General features: G+C 43.4%; 1 pseudogene; it reads left to right on the top strand.

Moving 5' to 3' along the window:
• Positions 1–2282: 2282 nt before the first annotated feature.
• Positions 2283–24192, top strand: LOC129017986 (putative uncharacterized protein LINC02693; annotated as a pseudogene).
• Positions 24193–24396: the final 204 nt, after the last annotated feature.

Raw genomic sequence — 24396 nt, 5'->3', positions numbered from 1 at the left:
GGACAGGATCTAAACTTTGTCTGCTATTCTGCTGCCCCATCCTCTTCCCAGACTATGAAAAGAGAGTTTCAGTATGACACTTGGCAACTAACTTAAGGGTGAAAAATGGCATCTAATTACTTCTTTGGGTTTCTACTTTTTTTTAATTTTAATTTTTTTGCCTTTGCGAACTCTTAATTATTTTGCAGCTCATTGATACATTTTTTAAAATGGTTCTTGATATGTATTCCAGAAGTTTTTGTTGTTTTCTGGTTCTTGTCAGCCCATGTTGCCGGAAATAAAATTCTTTCAACTTGTTCTTTAACAATTTACAGTATCCATATATTCCTTCCTGTTCCAGAGGCAATAGAGTGAGAACACACACTTAGGAGCCAAGCTGGCCTGAGATTAAGATCCACCAGCAATGTGACCTCAGTAGCCTATTTACATTCTGAGCCTCAGCTTCTCATAGGGTTGGTGTGATAATTAAATGAGGTAATATATGAATAACACTTAAAACAGAGACTGACACTGGTAAGGATGGACTTTCTTGTTATTACTATCTGAAAAAGTTGAAAAATTATGAGCCTGAGTAACAGTTATACATCTTACCCAACGGTTGACTAACCTCTGGTCCCTGGCTACCCCGGCCCCCTCTACCATGCAGTCACCCACACCCATGCTTATACTGATGGAGGGGAGTCAACTATGAGCTATTCACTGGATGACAGGCCCAGCTACTGTCACAGATGCGCCCCAAGTCCAGGACAGAATGTTAGCAGATAGCTGCTGGTCTGAGGAATGTCATCATCACATAAGCCTGAGTGAAAACACAGCCCCTTTACTACTAAGAAATCTGAAAATAAACGAACATAAACAAACATAATTTTAAATTTTGTATTTTTTATGATGTCATTTGTCCCAACAGCCATCTGACATCAATAGCCCTGATTACTAAAAGTCTCAATGTTATAGAAATGTTCTCCTCCTTTTTGAAAACCATGTTTATTTTCCCCCCACAACACAGCGCTATCTGCAAAGCCTTGAACTGATAACATAGCTCGGGGCTAACTCTGTCTTAGCAGAGTAGCAGCTGAAAAAAGAAGACAATTCTTAACAAACAGGGAGATCAGGAATGCTCACTTCTAAAAACATTATTTATTCAGGGCAAGTGGTATTTCTGACGTGCGAATGAAGCTTAAACTTCAGCTTTAATTTATAAGAATTAGGAAATGCAGATTAAATCTCTGATGCCATATTGTGAATTCAGTAAAAGTTGACTAAGCTACGACGCAAAGACAGATGTTAGCTATCCTACGCTTATTATTCTGGAAATTTAATGAAAATTAAACAAGAAGACTCACAGAGTATGAGAATTGTCCCCCCGCCTTTACAGTGTTGTTTTCAGCCTCTGTTGCCTGAAACATTGCAGAATAATTCAGATTTTTTTAACCCCACCTTTTTATTGAGCAAAACCAAACTACTAAACTTATAAATGTGAAAAAGGATGTTGGGTTTAAAAAGAAAAAGCCTCAAGACATCGAGCCTGTTAGATATTTTAAATGTGAAGATTGAGAAGGAACGCACTGTTGCTAAACAGAATTACAGGATCATAGTCAATTTATAATCTTTTCCATATGGGATTTGAATGTTCTGATATTAGATACGATGTACGTGCTTTATTTATATAGTACCTCCCGAGAAGAAAAAAAAATCAATATTGGTTTATACAGTATTTGGCGTGCTATTGACATATGCAGCGATGTATACGATGTCAGAGCTAGAAAATAGCTTAGATACGATTTGGATTCAGCGCCGGGCGGGTCCGCCCCCGCCAAGCCCCGCCCAATCCCCTCCCCCCGCCTCGCCTCATCCCGCCCCCTCCGCCCCCCGCCCCCTCCGCCCCCCGCCCCCTGCCCCCTGCCTCTCCGCCCCCCCCCGCCCCGCCCCCTCCTCCCCGCGCCGCTCCCTCCTCGCCGCCCCGCCCCCTCTCCTCAACCCCGCCCAGCTCCGTCTCGTCCTCTCCGCCCCGCCCCGCCCCCGAGACCTGCGCTGCGCGCCTGGCCGGCGGAGCTGGCTGTTTGAGGATTGCGTGTGGAGCTCCATAGCCGGTGTCTGAAGTCGTCAGTTTACTGCTTGTAACGAACGTAGCGATCACTGGGAACCTGGAAGTAGAGACTCCTTTCTGCCGTCCCTCCGTCCCTCGGGCTGCTGCGAATCCCCCCGCCGGCCTCCAGGACTCCGGGCTGACAGAACGCCCGCACCGGTCCCGCCGCCCCAGGGCCCGCTCCGCGCCCGGCATAATGGGAGAAAAATCGCGATGGAAAGGCCCAGCCCCTCGCCATGCAGACGGGAAGCTTGGCCGCACATGTGATCACCCTTACGCCCCTTGGAGTTTCACCCCCTCTTCGCGGGCTCCAACAGCCTGGGTCGGGGCCTCCTTGTCCTGTGTGTGCCTCTCGGCCGCAAGAACACAGTCCCGAGCCCCCGCGAGCCCGCAGGCCTCCCACCCGCCGTGCACAGGCTGCACTTCTGCGCCCCAGCGCTGCGCCTGCGGGACCATCTGGATCACTTTTCCATTCTGATGACGTCCTATACTTCGTGGCTGCAGGCTCCTCAAGCCCCAGGTCTGTGCAGAGAAGAGCAAAGCAGCAGATCCGTGCCACAGCTTTCTGGAACACCCATTTTACTACCAGATTTGGAAGGAACGAAGTTAAGTAATTTTCAAGGTAAGTAATTAAAATTTTACGATGAAAAGGCTAGAAACTCTTCTGCTGGTAATAACTGTCAGACATATCTGCCTGAAATGTCAGACTTTTTCTGAGAAAAAAACTGAAAACTTGTTTCCCATTATTTTAAATAGGAAAAATTATAGGGCACAGCAAGTCAATAGAAAAAAAACCTACCAATTTCCTAACTCACAATGAGGCAGTAGGTTTAAGTTGCACATAAGTTAGGATGTAAAATGCTTAAATGTTGCCACTTGGTCACCCACATTTGATATGGTTGTTAACATGCAGTTGCCTTGGATGCAGTAGCTATGGCTTGAGACCAGCAACATCCTTTTGCTGAACCTCCCTTTGTCACCTGAACCTCCCCTTTGTCAACACACCAAAGCTTTTTGAAGTGACTGTCATGATCCTGATGGTCTACCAGTTGTTGCTGGAAGCAACATGTGGCTTTTTCCAGCAAACTATTTAGTTTAAAATGCTGTAATTTTTGAAAGCTCAAACATTATGTCTACAACCATCAGCCAAAAAATTTGAGACAGGTTCTTGCTCTTTTGCCCAAACTGCACCACGAAAGGGGCTCCAGCGATCCACCTGCTTCAGCCTCCCCAGTAGCTGAGACCACAGGTGTGTGCCACCATGCCTGTTAATTTCTAAATTTTTTGTAGAAACTACATCTCCCCACTTTGCCCAGGCTGGTCTCGAACTTCTAGACTCAAGCAGTTTTCCTGCCTTGGCCTCCCAAAGTGCTGGAATTACAGGCATGAGTCACCAACCGCACCCAGCCTGAAAAATGATTTGTGAGATAAATAGCTGCTATACAGTTTAGATATTAAAAACTAAGATGTATTCTTCCAGGAAAGTAATAATTTCGGATATATTCTGTGTCACATCCTGTATGATGAAATAGATGGCAAAAAAAATCCCATTTAATTTAAAGATGGAAGCTGTAACTTCAAGTAAATTTGGAGCTGAGGAGTCCTTTCGGGCTATGACCCCAGAATTCTGGGGTTCTCTGTACCGATTTTTTGCTAGTGTCCACACACAAGCATTCCTTAATGCTGTGCGTTAAACAAATAGACCTTCTTTAACCCCAGATTTCTCTCCATTTACCATCTGTTTCTCTGCTCCATGCAACTGCCTCACCTCATGTCCTCTCTTGCACCCACTCCTCTCTAGCTTTCCTCCAGGGTACTTTGCTGAAACGACTTTTATCTCAGTCATTTAGCTGCATTTGACACAGACGATACAATTGAGGAGTTCCACCCTTTCTTCTGGATTTTAGGGACCTTCCCTCCTGGATTCCCTCTCACCTTTATCTTCATCCTCCTGCTCCTCCTCCACCAGATCTCTAGTGATCCTCTCAGAATGATCCCACACAGTCTCATAGCTTTAAATACCATCCATCTGTTGATAACCACTAGGCTTGGGGCCTCTTCCCTGAGGGGAGCACCAAGAGTCATCCCTGACTCCTTTCCCTTCTCCCCCAACACCCATGCAACCACACAGCAAGTCCTGTGGCTCTTGAGTGCAACCAGCATCTTGATTCACCATCTCCATTTCCACAGCCAGTTTCAGTCACCTTCCTCTCCTACTGATCTACTGCCAAAAATCCTCCTACTGCCAAAGATCCTCCAACCTCCCTGCATCCTGTCTTGCCCTGCTACAGTCCAGCCTCCTCTCAAGCATCCAGAGTGATCTCTTGAAAATGTTAAAACATGATATAGGCATACCCCCAACCCTGTGTAAACTCTGCCACTGTCTACTCATTGCAGTGAATAAAAGCTCAGAGAACCTGGTGCCTGCCTCTTCAGCCTCATCTCCTACCCTTGCTTGTTCTTGCTTTGTGGGTCAGATTTTCTGGTCTCCAGAGGTGAATACAATTTTAACTGACAAATGCTAGATCATAGACTCTATCTACAGCATAAGGCATGGAAGGAAAAGTCTGAGAGAATGAAGGGCCAGAAAAGTTTGTTTAAAAAAAAAATAAAAAGCACAGGAAACTGGAAACATAACTAACCTGTATGTATATACTTAAAAGAACATGGTAACAAAATGAACTCTTTAGAAACTGAGCCAACAGACTTGCAAACAAATAGAAATACCTTTGGTCCTACTCTGAAAACAAAAAGAATCCTTAGTGAGTATACAAGAACAAAAATTGTACACATTTCTGGGTCATAATGCAATAAAACTAGAAATAATTGAAAGACAATTTAAAGATGTTCAGCTTCCTGAAAATGTTAAATTATCCTTTTAAACAAATTAATGCCTACATCAGGGTGCAAATCCAAAACACAAATACCTTGCCTATAAAAATATATTTTTGCAAACAACAGTGTATCGGGATGTAAGGAGAGAGCTCACTGACTCAGAAGCTCCCAGAGTGACCAGATGTGTTCATGGGAACTGGAGCACTGCCCTGGAGTCATTTGACATCACCTTATTACAAGTAGGAACAGCCATGCTGGGAGATGCTCAGATGCCAGTAATAAGTCAGAGGATTCCCTCCTGAACGGGACCTCCCAGTCCTCTTTGGCACAGGGTTCCAGGCGTGACCACAAATCCATCGGTGAGGGCTTTCAAGATCAACCTACCCTCAGGCAGTGGAGTGGAAACTGGCACTAGCAGCTACAGTGGAAAAAATGAATGGCCTCTAAGAATATGTCATCTGCCCCATGCAAAGACTCTGGATCCCAGAAGTCCTCCTGGTAAGGTCTCAGAGCCAGACAACTTCATTTCCTGTCACCTGGGCTGCTCTCCCTCTGACAGCTATGGAAATTGGTGAAGCACAGGAACATATTGGAAATGGCAATGATGTGCCATGCCAATGTGTGGAAGTGTACAAGTTAAGTAATATTTTAAAAACAGAACACACAAAAGTTTGCACAATCCGACCAAAGCTCTGTCATGTATGTTTCTAAACAAGTTTGGAAGAGAATTTGGAAATGGCTGAAATTTTTTTATAAAGCTCATGTTTTTAGTTTGTTTAAATGTAAAAGCATACACTTAGAAACAAGTTAGTATGTAAAAATTTTTAATCTTAGCTATCTGGAAGCTTCAAATACCTAGAATGAGGCATTTCCCAAAGGTCTCTGTAACTTGAATTTTACCGTAGTTTGAAAATTCTTGCCCAGCATAATGGCTAACACCTGTAATCACAGCACTTTGGGAGGTTAAGGTGGGCAGATCACTTGAGCTAGGAGTTAGAGACCAGCCTGGGCAACATGGTGAAACCCCATCTCTACAAAAATTTTAAAAATTAGCTGGGAGTGGTGGCCCTGCCGATAGACACAGCTACTCAGGAGGCTGAGGTGGAAGGATCCTTGAGCCCGGGAGGTCTAGGCTGCAGTGAGCTGTGATTGCACCAGTGTACTTCAGACTGGGCAATACTGCCAGACCCCACCCCCTCCCCTAAAAGAAAGAAAACTATTAGTTCATAGTGCAGCTGATAAAATAATGTACATCCACAAAGAAAGGGGCAATCATAATATGTATATAATTACTCAGTATTAAAATATTGTGTATAGTATTACATGTATTGAATACCTATAATGAATGGGGCACTGCTTTAAGCACTTTATACTCATTATCCCACAAGAATTCTCTCTCCAGCAGGTCTTAGTATATTCAATTTAAAGGCTAATTAGTAAGCAATGTATAGAATTGAATGAGAAACTACTTAAAACATAGAAGGCTCTCGAAAATACAATGTGGAATGAGTAATGCAAGTTACAGAGATACACAGCACATTTATAGAAAGTGTAAAAACTTACAAAGTTAAGCAGTATGTTATTTAGGGAAACAATGTATTATTTAGAGATATTATTATGTAATAAAAGTATAATGAAAGTCAGGGAAATAATACTTTTTGTAAAGCTTCAGATGAATGATTGTCCCAGATGGGGTTACATTTCAGAAGGGCCAACCATGCAGACGGCTTCAAATGTAGTGGTGTAGGTGATGGGTACAATTATTTATTTTACTTTTATGTGAGTCTGTGTATGTGTGTGTGTGTGTGTAATTTTGTATGTATAAAATAGTTCGTAATAATTTTTTTTGAGTTGGGATGTTTCTCTGTCTCCCAGGCTGGATTGCAGTAGCATGATCATGGCTCACTGCAGCCTTCACCTCTCAGGCTCAAATGATCCTCCCACGTCAGCCTCCTGAGTACCTAGGACTACAAGTGTGCACCACCATGCTTGGCTAAATTTTTTAAATCTCTTGTAGAGATCGGGTCTCACTCTATTGTCCAGGCTGGTCTCGAACTCCTGGCTTCAAACAATCCTCTTGCCTCAGCCTCCCCAAGTGCTGGTATTACAGGGTAAGTTGCTGTGCCCAGCCTAATTTTTTTTTATTTTTAAACAGCTTTATTGAGGAAAAATTCACATACCTTATGATCTGCTAGGGTTTAATATAATCACAGATATGTGCAACCAAAACCATGGTTAAGTTTACAACATTTTTGTTAGTCCTGTACCTTTTAGCTATCACTCTGTTCCCCCCACCGCCTACCCCAGCTGTAAGAAACCACAAATCCAGTTTCTGTCTCAATAGATTTGTCTTCTCTGGGCATTTCATATAAATCGATCCATATAAGTGTTTTTTCATGTCTGGCTTCTTCACATTTGTCTCATTCCAGAAGATGTCTGAATTTTTCCACAACTGGGAACACTAAGCTGTGGGGTGAATTTTTGGTTCCCAAGTGAATGTGAATGAGGCAGAGTGGAAGGAGAGTTCTTTTACTGAGGGAACGGGAAAAGAACCAATGAAAGAAAGAGATCCAGCAGGAGGGGAGGGAGGAAGCAGGGTGGAGAGCTGCTTGAAGCAGATGAACAGAGCTCTGGGCCATGACAGCAGAATAGAAGGTGCAGTGCAGCGGGGTGCAGGTCCTGAGGGGGTGAGAGGGGGAATGTGGAAAACAGGTCATAAACTCTGAATTCCAGCTGCTGGAGCTGTGGGTCCCAGGGGCCTGGTTATCCCCTCACAGGCAGGAGCTGGAAAGTGGGGCTCTGCTCAGGTCCAGGAAGGAAGTGGGTGCACGGGTGGTGTGGACATGTGCATGGAAGCCCACAGTGCCCACAATGTGAGGTCAGAACTTCAGGGAGAACCTGCATTTGGGATCCAAGCTGGTTGGAAGTATTCTTTCATTCAGCAGCCTTCTCATTAAGTGCCTGCTGTGTGACAGACACTGCAGAGCACAGAGATGCAATCTTACCTGTCCCAGCCTTCCAGGCACTGGGGTGCCACACACTTTCAAACAACCAGCTCTCGTGTTTCATAGAGCAAGAACTCACTCACTACCACTGGGACAGCACTAAGCCATCCCTTCCAGGGACTTACCTGGAAGGCTGGGACATGGTTATTTTCCATCTCCCCATGGTTCATGGAACTGTATTCTGCATAGAATGGGCAAAGTGCAACTATCATTGATTAGTAATTGAAGAAACAAAGATTTCACCTTCATGTTTTTTACAAAATGCAATATCTGAGATGTAGCATTCTATATCTTTGGCTTCTTTAATGTTAGCTATACAGACAAAATAGAAAATGAAAAAGAATTTTCCAATATTAAATATTCCCATTGATGTCTGTATTAGTCTATTTTGTGTTGCTATAAAAGAATACCTGAGGCTGGGTAATTTATGAAGAAAAGAGATTTATTTGGCTTATGATTCTGCAGGCTGTACCAGCCTGGCACCACCATCTCTTTCTGGTGAGGACCCTAGGAAGCCTCCAATCATGATGGAAAGGGAAGTGGAGCAAGGAAGAAAGGAGGTGGGGTGCCACATGCTTTCCAACAACCAGCTCTCATGTTTCATAGAGCGAGAACTCACTACCACTGGGACAGCACCAAGCCCTTCCTGAAGGATCTGCCCTCAAAGACCCAAACACCTCTCACTAGGCCCCGCTTTCAACATTGGGAATCAAATTTCTTTCTTCTTTCTTTTTTTTTTTTTTTTTTTTTTGAGATGGTGTTTTGCTCTGTCGCCCAGGCTGGAGTGCAGTGGCATGATCTCAGCTCACTGCAAGCTCTGCCTCCTCAGTTCATGCCATTCTTCTGCCTCAGCCTGCTGAGTAGCTGGAACTACAGGTGCCCACCACCATGCCCGGCTAATTTTTTTGCATTTTCAGTAGAGACGGGGTCTCACCATGTTAACCAGGATGGTCTCGATCTCCTGACCTTGTGATCTGCCTGCCCCGGCCTCCCAAAGTGCTGGGATTACAGGCTTGCGCGACCACACCCGTCCCAGGCCCTGCTTTCAACATTGGGCATCAAATTTCTTTCTTCTGTTTTGTTAAAGAGATAATCTCACTCTGTCACCCAGGGTGGAGTGAAGTAGCACAGTTATAGCTCACTATAGAAGCCATGGCTGAGCTGAGCCGTAGCTTACTGTGGCATCCAACTCCTGGAGCTCCAGAGGTCCTCCCACCTCAGCCTCCTGAGTAGCTGGGATAACAGGCTCAATCCACCATGCCCAACTAAGTTTTTAATTTTTTGTAGAGACAGGGTCTCACTAGGTCAAATTTCAACATGAGATTTGGAGGGGACAAATACTCAAACTGTATCAATGTCAACAGGTTTTTTTTTTCCTCATAAAGAGTATCTATGTGTTAGGAACTTTAGATGTTTAAAAAGTGTTGGGGGGGAAGAAATATATAATAAGGGACACACACTTTATAATTTCCTCACATTTTAAATTACTCCAATAACTAATACATAGATGGATTTATGGGTCTGGAATTTTTTCAGTGAGACATTTGTTTATAATTAAAATGTGGATTTTATCTCCTTATTCCTTTTTAATTCAGTCCCAGGCCTGAGCCACCATCAAAACCTTCCTACATTGAAGCTGGGGTTTTTCCCTGAAAATGTTGCTTTTTAGGAAAAAAGGAGGCAGTTGCCTTGAGCCAGCTGACCTTGGCCGCCATGCCGCTCTCACAGAGGGGTGTTATTCAGTGGGAAGTTTTGCTCCCTGCATGGCACCGCAGCCCCTCAGCCATGAACTCAGCAAACACTGTCCAATTTTGCCCCCAGTAACAAGCACGGGGCAACATCACAGGCTAGTACCCAGTGTGAACTAAGTCTTGGGAACTTACTGGAATTGTTGGAAGATATGTCCCTTTTTAGTAATGCACATGGCTGTAAATATTAGGTACAATTTGATTTCAGACTCAATTCATCATGTGTTTTGGCTCAGCTGTGGCCTGCATATGGTGTTGCTGATACAGAAATGAAAATGCTGGTGAGCCACAGAAAGAAAAATCCTGTGTTTTCTGAAAGCTTCAAACACCTTTGGCCTTGTTCCTTAATCACCTGGGAGGAAGAGAACCTACAAAAACTGGAAACGCAGTGGCCAGCAACCAGCCCTTGAGAGGCTTGCTGAGCTGTGAGGGTCTGGAGGAGGAAGAAGCTCTGCATTGTTTCTGCAGCCCCCGTGCAAAACAATGTTGAATTCCAGTGTGATATTGAAATGAATGTATTTTATTGTAATGTTAAATCTTAAATTTTTTATTAAGTCCTTTGTTCACAAATGGAAACAACAAAATGACAAATTATTTAAAATTTTCAGATTTTATAACCTTCCTGTCCTCTAGCAAAAAAAAAGAAAGAAAGAAAGAAAGAAATTTGATTCCCAATGTTGAAAGTGGGGCCTAGTGAGAGGTGTTTGGGTCTTGGGGACAGATCCTTCAGGAATGGCTTGGTGCTGTCCCGGTGGTAGTGAGTGAGTTCTTGCTCTATGGAACATGAGAGCTGGTTGTTGTGAAAGCGCGTGGCACCCCATCTCCTTTCTTCCTTGCTCCACTTCCCCTTCCACCATGACTGGAGGTAGCCTGAGCTTCGGAAGGGAGGCAGTCCTTTAAGACAGCCGTGTCCAATATAAACAATATGAGCTATGCCTGCCTGTAGTTTTAAATTTTCTACTAGCCAGGTTAAGGAAACTAAAGAGAAACAGGTGGAAGTGATTTGTAATAATATAATTTATTCGACCCAATGTATCCAAAATATTTTAATGTGTGATCAGTGTAAAATTATTAATGAAACATTTTACATTTCTTTGTCCTAAATCTTTAAAACTCACTCCATATTTTACACTTCTAGCATATCTCAGTTCAAAGCAGCCAGATTCCAGATGTTCTGGAAGCTCTGACTCCCTGAACTCAGGAAGGTGAAGGGCCTGAACCCCACTTCTCTGCCAGGAGCGAGGGAGCTCCCCCTCCCTACCCACATCTCTTCCCAGTCCCAAAGGAAGAGAGAGTGCCCTGAGAGAGCAGCGGCTGCCAGCAGGAGGTGGCCACAGGTAGGCCACTGCTGCCCATCTGCTACTTGGTGGGGCCATTCTCCCCTCCAGAGATCAGAGAACAGCGGGATCCCAGGAGGTGGGACCTGTCCACAGCCTTGACCTCCAGAGTTTAGATTTGGAGGGAATAGATTCCAGACAAACGCCTTACCTTGCTATTTGGCCTTTGCCCTAGTGGTCAGGCTGTCATCTATTTCCTCCTGTGTTGTGCGATACTGTGTGAGTTTTAAGCACATACACATCTACATGCATTTCTTTATAATTCAAGGGACCCAACTTCTAATAAGGGGAAAAGGAATTCAGTACCTAGACAGTCCCTATAGTGTGCCAGCTAACTTGTAGTCAGCATGTTGTTAATCCTGGCATCCTGTCAGCTCTGGGTGTGTTAGTTAGCTGTTACTGTGTAATGAGCCATCCCAAAACTTATTTAGCTCATGATTGAGCAAGTCAGCAATTTATGACAGGCTCCTGCCATAAATTACTTACTATACCTATAAAACCTGCCATACCTTTGTAAGGTATAGCAATCTTCATGTGTGTGTATGGGAGAAGGGGGTCAGCTGCTGGTGACCAGGAAGCTCTGCTGTTGAGAGTGAGTTGACTGTGGACTGGGCAACTTTGGTTCTCTTCCCCAAAGTGTTTCATCCTCTAGCAGGCTAACCTGGGCTTGTTGTCATGGAGATGGCAGGGTTCTGAAAGAAAAGGAAGAAGCATTCAAGACCTTTTGAGACTGGGCCCAAAACTGCCAGCTGGATCCAAGTCTTGGGAAACAGATTCTAACTCTCGATGGGAGCAGCTGTAAAAGCGCATTGCAAAGGGCATAGACACAGGGAAGGATGAAGAAACATGTATAAAGCACTCCACATGTTTGGAAATTCTTTTCATCCCATTTTGGTATTTGTAGGCTATTACTGGTCTTCAACACAGACTAAATCAAAATGCTGTGCCCAAAACAACCTCTTACTCTGAAAGCAAGTGATGTAAAGATAGATCTGCTGAAAAGACATTTCCTCCTGCTGCACTTTAGTCAAGCAGCTGAGCACATCTTGAAGCCGTCCTTTGATTTTAACAGGGCAGAGCTGTTTTCTAAGACTGCCCACCACCCCTCCCCACAAAGCTGAGATGCTGCAATGAGGCAAATCCCAGCAGCACACAAGGATATCAGGCACAGCTAAGGTTCTCACCCCTGATGCACCTTATAATCACCTGGGTGGCAGGGGGCTTTTAAAATTCCCAAAACCCAAATTGCAACAGACCAGTGAAATCAGAATCCCTGGGGTAGGATCCAGACATCCTTGCTGTTTAAAGCTCTCCAACTGGTTACAATGTGTGGCCAGAATTGAGAACCACAGCGTGAAACCAACGTCTTTTGATGAACTAGTAGCAAATGGTTTCTCAAACGAATGTGAAGTCTTTGCTGCCGAGCTGTAGCCTTTCAGTCTTACTTGCGTTATTTACATTATTTACATACTATCTTTTGCAGGACTTGACCTCTGCTCCTCATTTTGTTTCTGATTCAACTCAATTTCACAAGTACTGAGTGCATACGATGTGCAGAACACCGTGCTAGTTATTGTGGCCTTGGTTTGGGGAGGAGTTTGCTGGGAAATAAAATCACATCATCAGAAATAAGAGTCTTGCTACTTACCAAATTGAGGCAAAAATGGGAAGACCTAGGGGGTCTCACCCAAGGGTTAGGACACTAATAGATACATCAGAATATTACAGTTCATCTGCTGATGCTGTGAGTGGAAGTGTCCCACTTTGAAACAAAAAATGCTGCTGTTACTCTGAGATATTAAGTTTTGTGTGCAAATATGTGATATTTAAATATTTTGTTGATATATAACATGCATGTAGAAATACATGCATAAAGCATTCACTTAAGCTCAATGTATATTATGACAAAATTGATACACGTGGGTAACCAAGAAATAGAAGCAGCCTCACTCATGTGGCCCACAAGCGCTTTCTCCCTCCCTCCTCTTCAAATGTACCAGTGTCTTAACAGCTGACATTACAGATCAGTTTTGTCTTTCTGTGCAAGTCTTTTCGTTACAGAAAAATTTAAATATATAAAAATTGAACAAAATTGTATAATAGAGCCATGATCCAGCTTCAACAGCTAATAATCATGTGCCATTTTTGTTTCTTCTGTACCACAGCCCTTTCCCTACTACCCTTCATTTTATTTTTTTTTTAGTTCTTTTTTGGTGAGGTAAGATACACATGCATTGAAAGGCACAAATCTTAATTGTACAGCTTTGAAAAATAAATACACCCATATAACCTTCACCTCTTTTCAGAATGGAATATTTCAATCATCCCCAGAAAACACCCTCATGCTCATTCCTAGGCAATTTTTAACTTCCCCAGAGGAAAGTACTGTTGTGGGGGTTTTTTAACCATAAGTTCATTTTACTTGAAATCATACAATATACATTTTTATGTTCAGCAGTCTCAGCATATTTGTGAAACACCTCCATAGTGTGTGTTTTAGTAGTTTGTTCCTTTGTATTGCTGAATAGTATTCTGTTGTATGAATGCACTGTGGTTTGTTCATACATTTCTCTGTTGATGAATATTTGGGTTATTTCCTGTTTTGGGCTATCATAATAGTAAAGGTCTATGAACATTCTTTTACAAGTACTTTTTTGTATTGTTTTATTCCTTTATTAGCATTGAAGTGACACATTTTTTCATTTTTTAGCAGTTGCTCCAAGGATTACAATGTGCATCATTAACATATTCACAGTCTAGAATTAATATTGTACTATTACAGTGAATGTAAAATAGAAAAACTTGCTACAGAATAGTGCCATTTATCTCCTATCCTTTGTGCTGTTGTTGCCGTAAATTTTACATCTGCATGGCATAAACCCCACAACACAGTGTTATATTTGCTTTAGTCATAGATCTTTAGATGAAATTAAGAGGAAAAAAAAGAAAAATATATAATAAATATTTGGAGGGAGATGTTTTGAGGCCACAGAAACATACTGTTTCTTCATCCAAAATTTTTGCATTCGTTGATGACTCTTTCCTGCAGTAATGATTACTGTGGTGTTCTAGTGGTAGTTTTCTGTTTGTGCTCCTTCAACATTTATTACTTGGAATTCTTCTGCAAGGAAGATTTGTCTTTCCTTCCTGATTTATTTAATGTTTTCTATATCAGTATGGACTTGTGGATATTTATTTTATATTCTTGGTTACAGTTTAGTGTTGTTATAGTTGTTTGCCACTCACATTGTTCCACCTTGAGTCATAGCTCTTCCAGGTTGGCTTCTTTTGACATGTCCCCACCGTTTTATGTTTTTTAAAAGCACTTTCTTATTTTCTGGCACTGCAAGTTGCTCTAGTCTCATCTCGTGTTTTTCATGGCAGGCCTAGAATTAGTCATTTCTCCAAGAAGCCGTGGTTTCTTTTATAGGAGAATGGTATTTAGAAACCAGGATCTGAGTACTGGGTGTGCTCATTAATACTGGGATATCACTGCTTCGAGGCCCTCTCAGCATAGTTTGGAAACACGTGAATGTTTCCAAACATGTATGCATGAATACAAACTCAGCATCTACCTATCTACATCTGTCCATCTAAACAGATACATTAAAATAGACATGGGTTCATACTGACATTCCTAAGTCCAGTACAGCACCTTAGGGTTTATTCTAGCATTCTCCATTTGTTTATTTATAACTCTTTCATCTACAGAGAGAAACTGGGCTCTAATTTTCTAAAATATATTTGCTAACATGGAAAATCATTTCAGAATTGCTAACCCATATCCTGAAACAAATTTGCCAACCAGAATACAGTATGTTTGTGTGCAGTTCTTGAGTCTTACAGTATGCAGTCAAAACAGTATTTTCCAAGGTTACTTAGGTGAAGACTTTTTTCCCCCACATTCTTCAATATGGGTTAGTCAATATTTTTAATTCAGTAAAATTCATTTGTCACCAACTGCATTCCATCTGACCCACCCACCATCTTTGTTGATTTTTAAATTTATATAGAATAAAACTCATTCTTTGTAACATACAGTTTCATGAGTTTTGACAACTGTATAGAGTTATACATTCACGTTCACAGTAACAGAACTGTCTCATCACCTCTAAGATTCTCTATTCTTGACGCCTGTTTGTAGTTAACCCCTTCCCCAACTGCATTATTTGGCAACCACTAATCATTTTCTATCCCTGTAATACTACCTTTTCTAAAATATCATATAAATAGAATTATAGAACATATACAACACAGATGAATCAATTGGGTTGTTTGTTGTTGTTGAGTTGTCAAGAATCGCTTGGCGATATATGTGAGAGTTTATTTTGGGGCTCTCTAGTCTATTCTGTTGGTCTATATGTCTGTCTTTATGCCAGCACCACATTGTTTTGATTTCTGTAGCTTTGTACTAAGTTTTGAAATCAGGAAGTATGAGTCCTCCAACATTGTTCTTTTTCAGGATTGTTTGGACTATTCTGGATCCTGAAATTTTATATGATTTTAGGATGAATTTTTCTGTTTTGCACAAGACATCATTGGGATTTTTACATTCTTGGTTTAGTTAATTCCTAAGTATTTTATTCTTTTTGATGCTATTGTAAATAGAATTTTCTTAATTTCCTTTTCAGATTATTCATTATTAGTATTTAGAAACACAGCTGATTTTTGTGCACTGATTTTGTATCCTACCATTCAGCTGAATTTGTTTATTCTAACAGGAGTGTGTGTGTGTGTGTGTGTGTGTGTGTGTGTGTGTGTGTAATCTTTAGGGTTTTCTACATCTAAGATCATATCATCTGCAAACAAATATGATTTTACCTCTTTCTTTTCAGTTTGGATGCCATTTGTTTCTTCTTCTTGCTTAATTGTTCTGGCTAGAACTTCCAAGCCATTTTGAATAGAAGTGGTGAAAGCAGGTCTCCTTGCTCTGTTCCTATCTTAGTAGAAAACCTGTCAGTCTTTCACCATTAAGTATGATGTTAGTGTGTGTTTTTCATATATGGTCTTTATTATATTGAGGTAGCTTCCATCCCCTCTGCATTTGCTGAGTGTTTTTTCATGGAAGTGTATTTAAATTTTGTCAGATGCTTTTTCTACATCTGTTGAGATAATCATGTGATTTACCACTCCATTCTCCTAATGCAGTGATGTTTGAATGTTCAACCATCCTTGCATTCCAGGAATAAATTATACTTGGTCATAGTGTATAATTATTTTAATATGCTGCTGAATTTAGTTTGTTGGTATTTTGTTGAGGATTTCTGCATTGATATGCATCAGGGAAGTGATACGTGTCTCTAGTTTTCTTGTCTACTTTTTTTCTGACTTTGTTATCAGGGTAATGCTGACCTCATAGAATGAGTTTAGAAATGTTCTCTGATTTTCAGTTTTTTAGAAGAGATGGATTAGTGTTATTTAAATGTTTGATAAGATTCACTAGTGAAGCCATCTGATTTAGGGCCTTTCTTTGTCAGAAAGTTTTTGATGACTGATTCAGTCTTCTTAGTAGTTATGGGGTCTATTCTAATTTTCTGTTTTCTCATGATTCAGTCCTAGTAGGTTTTGTATACCTAAGAACTTGTCTATTTTATCTAGACTGTCCTATTTCTTGGCAAACAGTTGTTTATAATACACCTCTTATAATTCTTTATTTCCGTAGAATTTGTAATAATGCCCCACTTTTATTTTTGGCTTTGAGTCTCTTTTTCTTAGTCAATCTAGCTAAAGTTTTGTCAGTTTTGTTCACCTTTTCAAAAACCAACTTTTGGTTTTGTTTATTTACTGATAAGGAGGGATTTATTTCTGTCATATACTGTTGGTTGTTTATATGCCTTATAGCTTTTTTGTTCTTCATTTCCTGCATACTGTATTCTTTTGTGTTTAATTGATTTTTTGGTAATGAAATGTTTTAATTTCCTCATTTCCTTTTGTATATGTTCTATTGTGTGTGTGTGTGTGTGTGTGTGTGTGTTTGTGTACCACCATGAGATTACATTTAACTTGCAAGTTTATTCATTTTATTCAATTGTATAAACATACTGTAATTTATTTATCCATTCTGCCCTTGATGGTCCTTTAGATTTTTTTTAATTATTGGACTTTTTTTTAGAGCTGTTTTAGATTTACATGAAAAATGAGTGGAAAGTACAGGGAGTTCTCATATATCCAGTTTCCTGCCCACATGCCCTGTTGTTACCCTTACAGTCTTGCCTTGTGGTACATTTGTTACAGATGATGAACAATGTAGAAACATTATTATTAACTAAAATTCACTAGAAGTCACTCTTTGTGTTGTACCTTCTATAATTTTGAGAAATGTGTAATGACATGACATGTATCCATCATTAATGCAGCATGCAGAATAGTTTCACTGTCTTAAAATATCCCTTGTGCCTCAGCTAGTTGTTCCTTTTTTTCACCCTCCCCCTCCCACAACCCTGGCAACTACTGCTCTCTTTACTGTTTCCATAGTTTTGCCTTTTACAGAATATCATGTGGTTGGAATTCTATGGTATATAGCATTCAAGTGGGCTCCTTTTACTTACCAATATGCATCTAAGTTCCTGTGTGTCTTTTCATGGCTTGTTAGCTCAGTTTTAAATCAAGGAATAATAGTTCATTGTGTGAATCCACAACAGTTTATCCATTCACCTATTGAAAGGCATCTTGATTGCCTCCAAGTTTTAGCAGTTATGAATAAAGCTATCATAAACATTTACATGGAAGTTTTTGTGTGGATATAAGTTGTCAGCTTACATATGATAAGTGTATACTTAACTTTATAAGGAACTGCCAGGCCAGGCACAGTGACTCACACCTGTAATCCCAGCACTTTGGGAGGTTGAGGTGAAAGGATTGCTTGAGCCCAGGAGTTCATGACCAGCCTGGCCAATATAATGAGACCTCATCTCTACAAAATAAATTTAAAAATGAACCACGTGTGGTGGTGCCTGTTGGTGTTAATATCATTGTTATGCAACCTGCTCTAGGAAATGACGATCCTGTGTTCTCTAAGATGAACCTAATGAGAACCACTCAAGTCAGTAGTCACAACCCATCATTAGCAGAAGCTCAGAAAATAAGATGTTAAATGCCTGGCCATTAAGTTTTCTTATCTTTATTTCTACAGAATCATCACCCCTGCCCCATAAACATGAAAGAAAAGACAAGAAAAGCACCCCAGAAGAGAAGGGGAGAAGTGCCCCAGAAAAAATCATCCAGTCTCTGAACTTTGCCCAGGTGGGCACAGGCCAGCCAGCCTCTCCTCTGGTTGCCCAGCCAGCTACAGGCTGTCATTTAACCTTCCGCCCAGCATGCTTTTGAGTGTGCAGAAGTGCTGCATGCCCTCCTCTTTGAAAACCTGTTGAGCAAATGCCTCTGCATTTTATGCACCTTCAACTTCCACAGCCAAAGGCCCCCAAGACCAAACATGCTGTGCACACAGAGCAGCTCTTTGTGTCCCACTCCTGGCCGATCTCCTGCATCATCTCATTGAGCTTCATTGAACTCCACAGTCTGCATGCTCTGTGGAACTCACGGTCTTCATTTTGCATGGAACTCAGGGTCTTCATTTTCCATGGAACTCAAAGTCTTCTTGCTCTGTGGAACTTGGAGTCTCCTGGCTCCATGGAACTCAGGGCCTTTGTGCTCCATGGAACTTGGGGTGTGTGTGATTCATGGAACTCAGAGTCCTTGTGCTCTGTGGTACTCAGAGCCTGCGTGCTCTGTGGAACTCGGGGTCTGCATGCTCCGTGGAAAGCACCAGGATGCACTTGATCCCCCACACCCACACACACATCCTTCATTTTATTCCTGGCCCTCACCTGTCCACCTTGTGAGGCTTCTTCACCCCCACTCTCCTTTGAGCTCGTGCCGGGTCTTTTGGACTGGCCTGAAGCATGGGTGTTGGTAGGAGGGAGTGGCTGAGGTCATGCCTTCAGGCAAATTCTGCTAGCGTGGCACCTGATGGAGCTGCCTGGGGAGGATGTTTCCTTGGAGGATGCGCCCTGGCAGCCACTGGCTTCTTATGGTGCCTGCACTGCTGCTGCTGCCATGGGGGCACCACAGGGCCACACTGGGGGCTGTTCTGGAATTGGTGGTTTTCATTTCCAGGTTAGGTAGGGACTGGCAGGCACCTTGGCTGTCCTTGTGGCTTCTGCCCTGACCCTGGTCCTCCCCAGGCTGCCGATTTTCCAGGCTGCTGCTCTTCCAGGAGGAATTGAAGGTGGGAATGGCTGAAACCTCAGCTTTGGATTCGCAGAGACTCTAGGCTGTGTCATGCAGAAAGGGAAAGGATTGCAGATGGTGGTGGCATCAGCTGAAGGCAGGGGATTCACTGTGATGCTGGAGCCGTTCACGCTGGGATGTTTGCATACAGCCCAGGTTCAATTCGGTGGCCCATCAGCGAGTCCTGGATTCAGTCTCACTCGCAAGCCATGGACAACATGAGCTCAATTTGCCAGGACTCTTGGGGTTAGGGAGAGCTCAGCGTCCAGGTGGCTCTGGTTCCTTCTCATGCTGAAATTCTGCCGGTGTTCCTCCATGGGGCCCTTGTGGGTTTTTCTGAGGTGCCCCTCTTGCTGGAGTCGAGGATGAGAAATGTTTTCAGTGGGTTTTCACCCTCCGCACATATGTAAGAGGTGTTGTGTTTCATTCCTGTCAGTATCCATTGCTGCAGCTTCCTGAAGTTGTGTCTGTTAAAAGGCAGGGACCCGGTGTCCAGGCTACAGAGGGTGACTCCAGGTTCCACAGCACCACTGTGGACCAGTGTGCCTATGGCCTTAGGAGAATTCCCAGATAGCACAAGGGGGCTGCCCCAGAGGGTGTTCAGCTTGTTGCCAACAGTTACTGAAGCCAGAGTCTGCAACCTTGATGTTCAGGTCAAGCAGCCAGAAACTGTTCTGGCTTTAGGTCCCTGTGGACAATACCATTCTCTCCTTCCCAGGCTACTGATGTCCTGGGTTGCTCCTCTTATGGTAGAAGCTCAAGATGGAATGGCTGGAGCTTGGCTGCCTCCGGTTAGAGCCTGGGCTCTGTATTGCAGACATCACCTGGCAGAATTCCTCATGGGCCCCTTTTGTCGTGAGTGTGACTGCTGGGGCCAGGGTTGTCGTGGGTAGTAAAGGTATTTACCAAGACAACTGTGAGTAAAGAAAGGCAAATTTATTACAGAAACTATGAAAATACATTGCAAGAATGCAACATGCAGCACAGCAGAGAAGGGGCTGTCTGCAAAGATAAAGGGCTGGAGGGAAGTTTTCTAAGGTTGTGCTGGACGGGGCTATGTGCCGGTGAGCTTGTGCTATATGCTAAGAATATGTTGGAATAATTTTAACTGCCAGGGCTTTCCTCTTCTGGTGCCTGAGGGAAATGCCCTGCTGCTTTTAGCTGTCTTGTAACCCACACACCTTTTCATTTCCGAAGTTGCAAGATAACGGCTGTGGTTTTTCACACAAAAGGGTTGCAGACTGGGTTAGGTCCATGTTCCGCCAACCTGGCTCTTTCCCAGTTTCAGTTAACTTAGTGGTTTACTAGAGCCCCACACCTTTCTGTTTCATATGGCCGTGATCCAGGAGGTAATCCGTCACCTCCCCTCCACTAGAGAGCTCCATGGCCAGGGGTAATCCTCACTTCTCTGCTAGAGTGCTCCATGGCCAGGAATAATCCTTACCTCTCCTCTGCTAGAGTGCTCCATGGCCAGGGGTAATCCTCACTTCTCTGCTAGAGTGCTCCATGGCCAGGGGTAATCCTCACTTCTCCTCTGCTGGAGTGCTCCATGGCCAGGGTTAATCCTCACCTCTCCTCCACTAGAGAGCTCCATGGCCAGGGGTAATCCTCACTTCTCCTCTGCTGGAGTGCTCCATGGCCAGGGGTAATCCTCACCTCTCCTCCACTAGAGAGCTCCATGGCCAGGGGTAATCCTCACTTCTCCTCTGCTGGAGTGCTCCATGGCCAGGGGTAATCCTCACCTCTCCTCCACTAGAGTGCTCCATGGCCAGGCAGTGTTTCCTGTGTCCAGAGCACCTCAAACACTTTCAGTGTTGTGGCGACTCAGGGCCTTCACCATACAGACTTGGCAGCGTAGTCTAGAGGCTGGAGGGGCTCTGTGACTCCCATTAATGATGGTCACTGCCACGGTTTCCCCAAGCAGGATGTGCCGGGAGAACTGCTCCATGTTGGCTCAGCAGAATGTTATTATAGGTGGCTCAAAAAGAGAGGGAACAGGGCTTCTCTAGATTATTTCAGGGAACAGCTATTATTTTAATGTTAATCTAAGACTATTTTATCAATTAAAAATGTAAGGCCCAAGAAACTTCATTTAGGAAGAATGAATAAATTGAATGAATACTGTTAAACTTTATGCTTCTTTCAACAAATATTTTCTGCTCCTCTCTATGAGTCAGACACTGTGCTAGATACCATAACATAGAAACATAGCGTCAATCAAATATGGTGTGGGCACTGTATGTCAAATTTAAAAATAAAATAAAAGTGCTATATAAGAAACCTGTCAGTGCCCTGGAGGCAGGGTCCAGAGACATATCCTGTGGATGACTGGGGCTGAGGTTTAAGGGATGAGCGTCGGTGATGAGACGGATGGGAGAGGGCACCTAGGAGAGGCATCTTCAGGCAATTGTGGTTCAGTGAGCTGCAGCCGTCGCGGCAGGAGAGTGAGGAGTGCGGCCTATCTGGTGATCTGCTGTGGTGATGTTCTGCAAACTTGCCTCCGGGTCCTGAAGTATTGCTTCTGGGGAAACACAGGGTAAGGTTCCTGCAAGCCTCTGGTTGCAATATTTTCAACTGCCAAGGCACCATTCATGTTCCATGGCTTCATTTTCCAACATCCCTGTAAAACAAGCCAGTCCCATCAGTGTTGAAAACTGCTCTCCACATACCCTTTTCCCGTAGAGTACTTCCTGACATACAGAGCTGCCACTCCTGAAAAGCTAACACTTTCCATGCCATGCTGCCTTTTGAAAGGCGCCAGCCAGGCAGCATTAGCTAAGGCCACTTTTTGGCTCTCCTCACAACAGTGCTGCCCGCTGTGCTTTCATTGGTCATCATCTCATGAAGTCACAAATATAGCTGCTTTTCCATGGTTTCGCCACACACCAGTGGTGTTAGTTTTGCACTTTCCCGAGCAGCCTCGTGTACAGGTTGGTGAAGCTCCCCTTCCTCTTTCTGGATGGACTGTAGTGCTTGTCATTAGCGTTGAACTCACAATTTGCAGCACTAGAACCCACACCTGAACCAAGCTTGGCTAACAAGCGTTTTCTCTGTAAGGCACATCACAGCCTTCTTGCTCATAAGGACACTAGACAGCGCTTCAGCATTATGCTTAGAGGCCGTTTCAAACTGTGAAATCTCCAACAACAAGCTCAAAACTGCAAAAAAAGTGGTACTATATAGACCATGAGAAGACTGGTTTGCAGGTTGAGAGTAGGAACAAGAAGGCAGCATGGGGCCCTGCATGGCCTCTGCTGGGAGGCCGATGGCTCAAATTGTTGCCCTGCTCTGCACATGTTTTCCTGTGATTGTGAAAGCAACACGAGTATTGATTTGGGGGTTAAAAATACATTTTAACAAGCAGACAAGTTCACAAATATGAAATAGTGGCTAGTGAGGACCACCCCCATGCGGGAGCTGCAGACAGAGGCTGTTGTGAGTGCGAGGTTTGCTCCTATCCCTGGAGCTTCTGGTTGCCACCAGCACCTTGTAAGCCAGGGAGTGGTGTCACTTGTACTGTAGCAAAAGCACCTTTTCTCAATGTGAAGTATGGCTTGAAGAGAGGAAGATGGAAGACTGGCTGGAAGATGGCTGTGTTAGGGGTGAAGCAAGGATGGGGGTGGATTGACCAAGCTGGGCCAGAGGTCTGAGGGGCTGATCCAAGAGCCCTGTGTGCTTGTGAGTCCTGGCGGAGTGGCCGTGCATGGTGACAGGAGGCATCTAGGACAGCACCCACGTTCCCGCCTGAAGCACATGAGGGTGGATGACAGGGTTCGGGGCCCTAGCCTTCAAGTCAGACACACCTGAGTTCAAATCCAGACTCCACCACTGACTGGCTGTGTAGCCTTAGACATGTTCCTTCACTTCCCTAAGCGTCCATTTTCTCATGTCCAATACATAGATTACTATGCCATAGGAATATTAAATCACTCAGTGATTTTGAGGTTAAAATGAGTGCTGGTGCTTTTTATTGAAATAAAGAAAATGGGAAAAGAAGCAGCATTTGAGGTGTGAAGGGGGGGAATCTGGGCATGGGGAGTTGGATGTGCCTGTGGACATCCATGGACAAATGTCCAGCAGCCGTCTGGTGTGCTTCCGGGATGCTGGGGCCAGGACGTGGGGCCGCAACATACAGACCTGGAAGTTACGAGCAGGCAGGCAGCTGCTGCAGCTGTGAAGAGCAGGCAGTGCAGGATCAGAGGCCCAAGGGTAAAGCCTGGGGAATGCCAGCATTTAGGAAGAGGCCGCTGGAGATCAGGAAAGAGCAGCAGGAAAAGCAGGAGGGTGTGGAGGGATGGGAGGTGCAGGAGGAGGGTTTCCAAGAGGGAGGGGTAGGAGTCGGTGTTCTGTGGGCATGGACTGGAAGTCGTAGCACTTTTGAACTGTAGAGACCTAAGACATCTTTTAGTCTAATCCCCTTATCTATCCTGAAGAAGAAATCATGATTCCAAGGTGATGTGAGTTGCTTGCTTTAGGTCACACTGATTTCACATTGGGATACCTCGATTTCTAATGAGTAATAAAATATTTAACAAATATTCTCGAATTTGGTATTGCTCCTATTCAGTCACACTGGATATTTTCCCAATTTGATGAAACTGAGATTTTAACAACTGTTAACCATTCCATGTACTAAGATGCTTATAGTCAAACTGTGCCTCTTAAACATATTTTTATTGTATATTTAATAAATTTTGCTATAAAAATAAGGTTAAAAAACTCATAACTCATCAAACTGCATTTTAATTATAGTAAACACAAATTACACTGAAGCGGGAGAGTTCCCTGGCCCCCCTCACAGGACGTGTGACAAGGTAGTGTGGCTCTCTGCCTATTCAAACCCCTTACGGGAGGGGGATCACGCACAGGGACAGGTGCAGGAGCCCAAGTGGGTGTGTGCTACAGTGTGCTCTTTTAGCCTTGGCATCTGTGGATGGCTTGAGTGTTAACCAGCTCGGTGGACCCTCAGCTTTTCTGCAAAAGCAGAGGGTCATTGTGACAGCTTTCTGTATCCCAAGCTCTTGTCCAGCATCCTGGAAGAATCAGGTCACACACAGACTTGAAGGATAAATGCAGGGGTTTCTTTGAGGGGTAGAAGTGGCTCTTAGTAGGGATGGATGGGGAGCTGGAAAGGGGGATGGAGTGGGAAGATGATC

Source organism: Pongo pygmaeus, chromosome 19, assembly GCF_028885625.2.
Source record: "Pongo pygmaeus isolate AG05252 chromosome 19, NHGRI_mPonPyg2-v2.0_pri, whole genome shotgun sequence".
NCBI lineage: Eukaryota > Metazoa > Chordata > Mammalia > Primates > Hominidae > Pongo > Pongo pygmaeus.
This window is presented reverse-complemented; position numbering and strand designations above follow the sequence as displayed.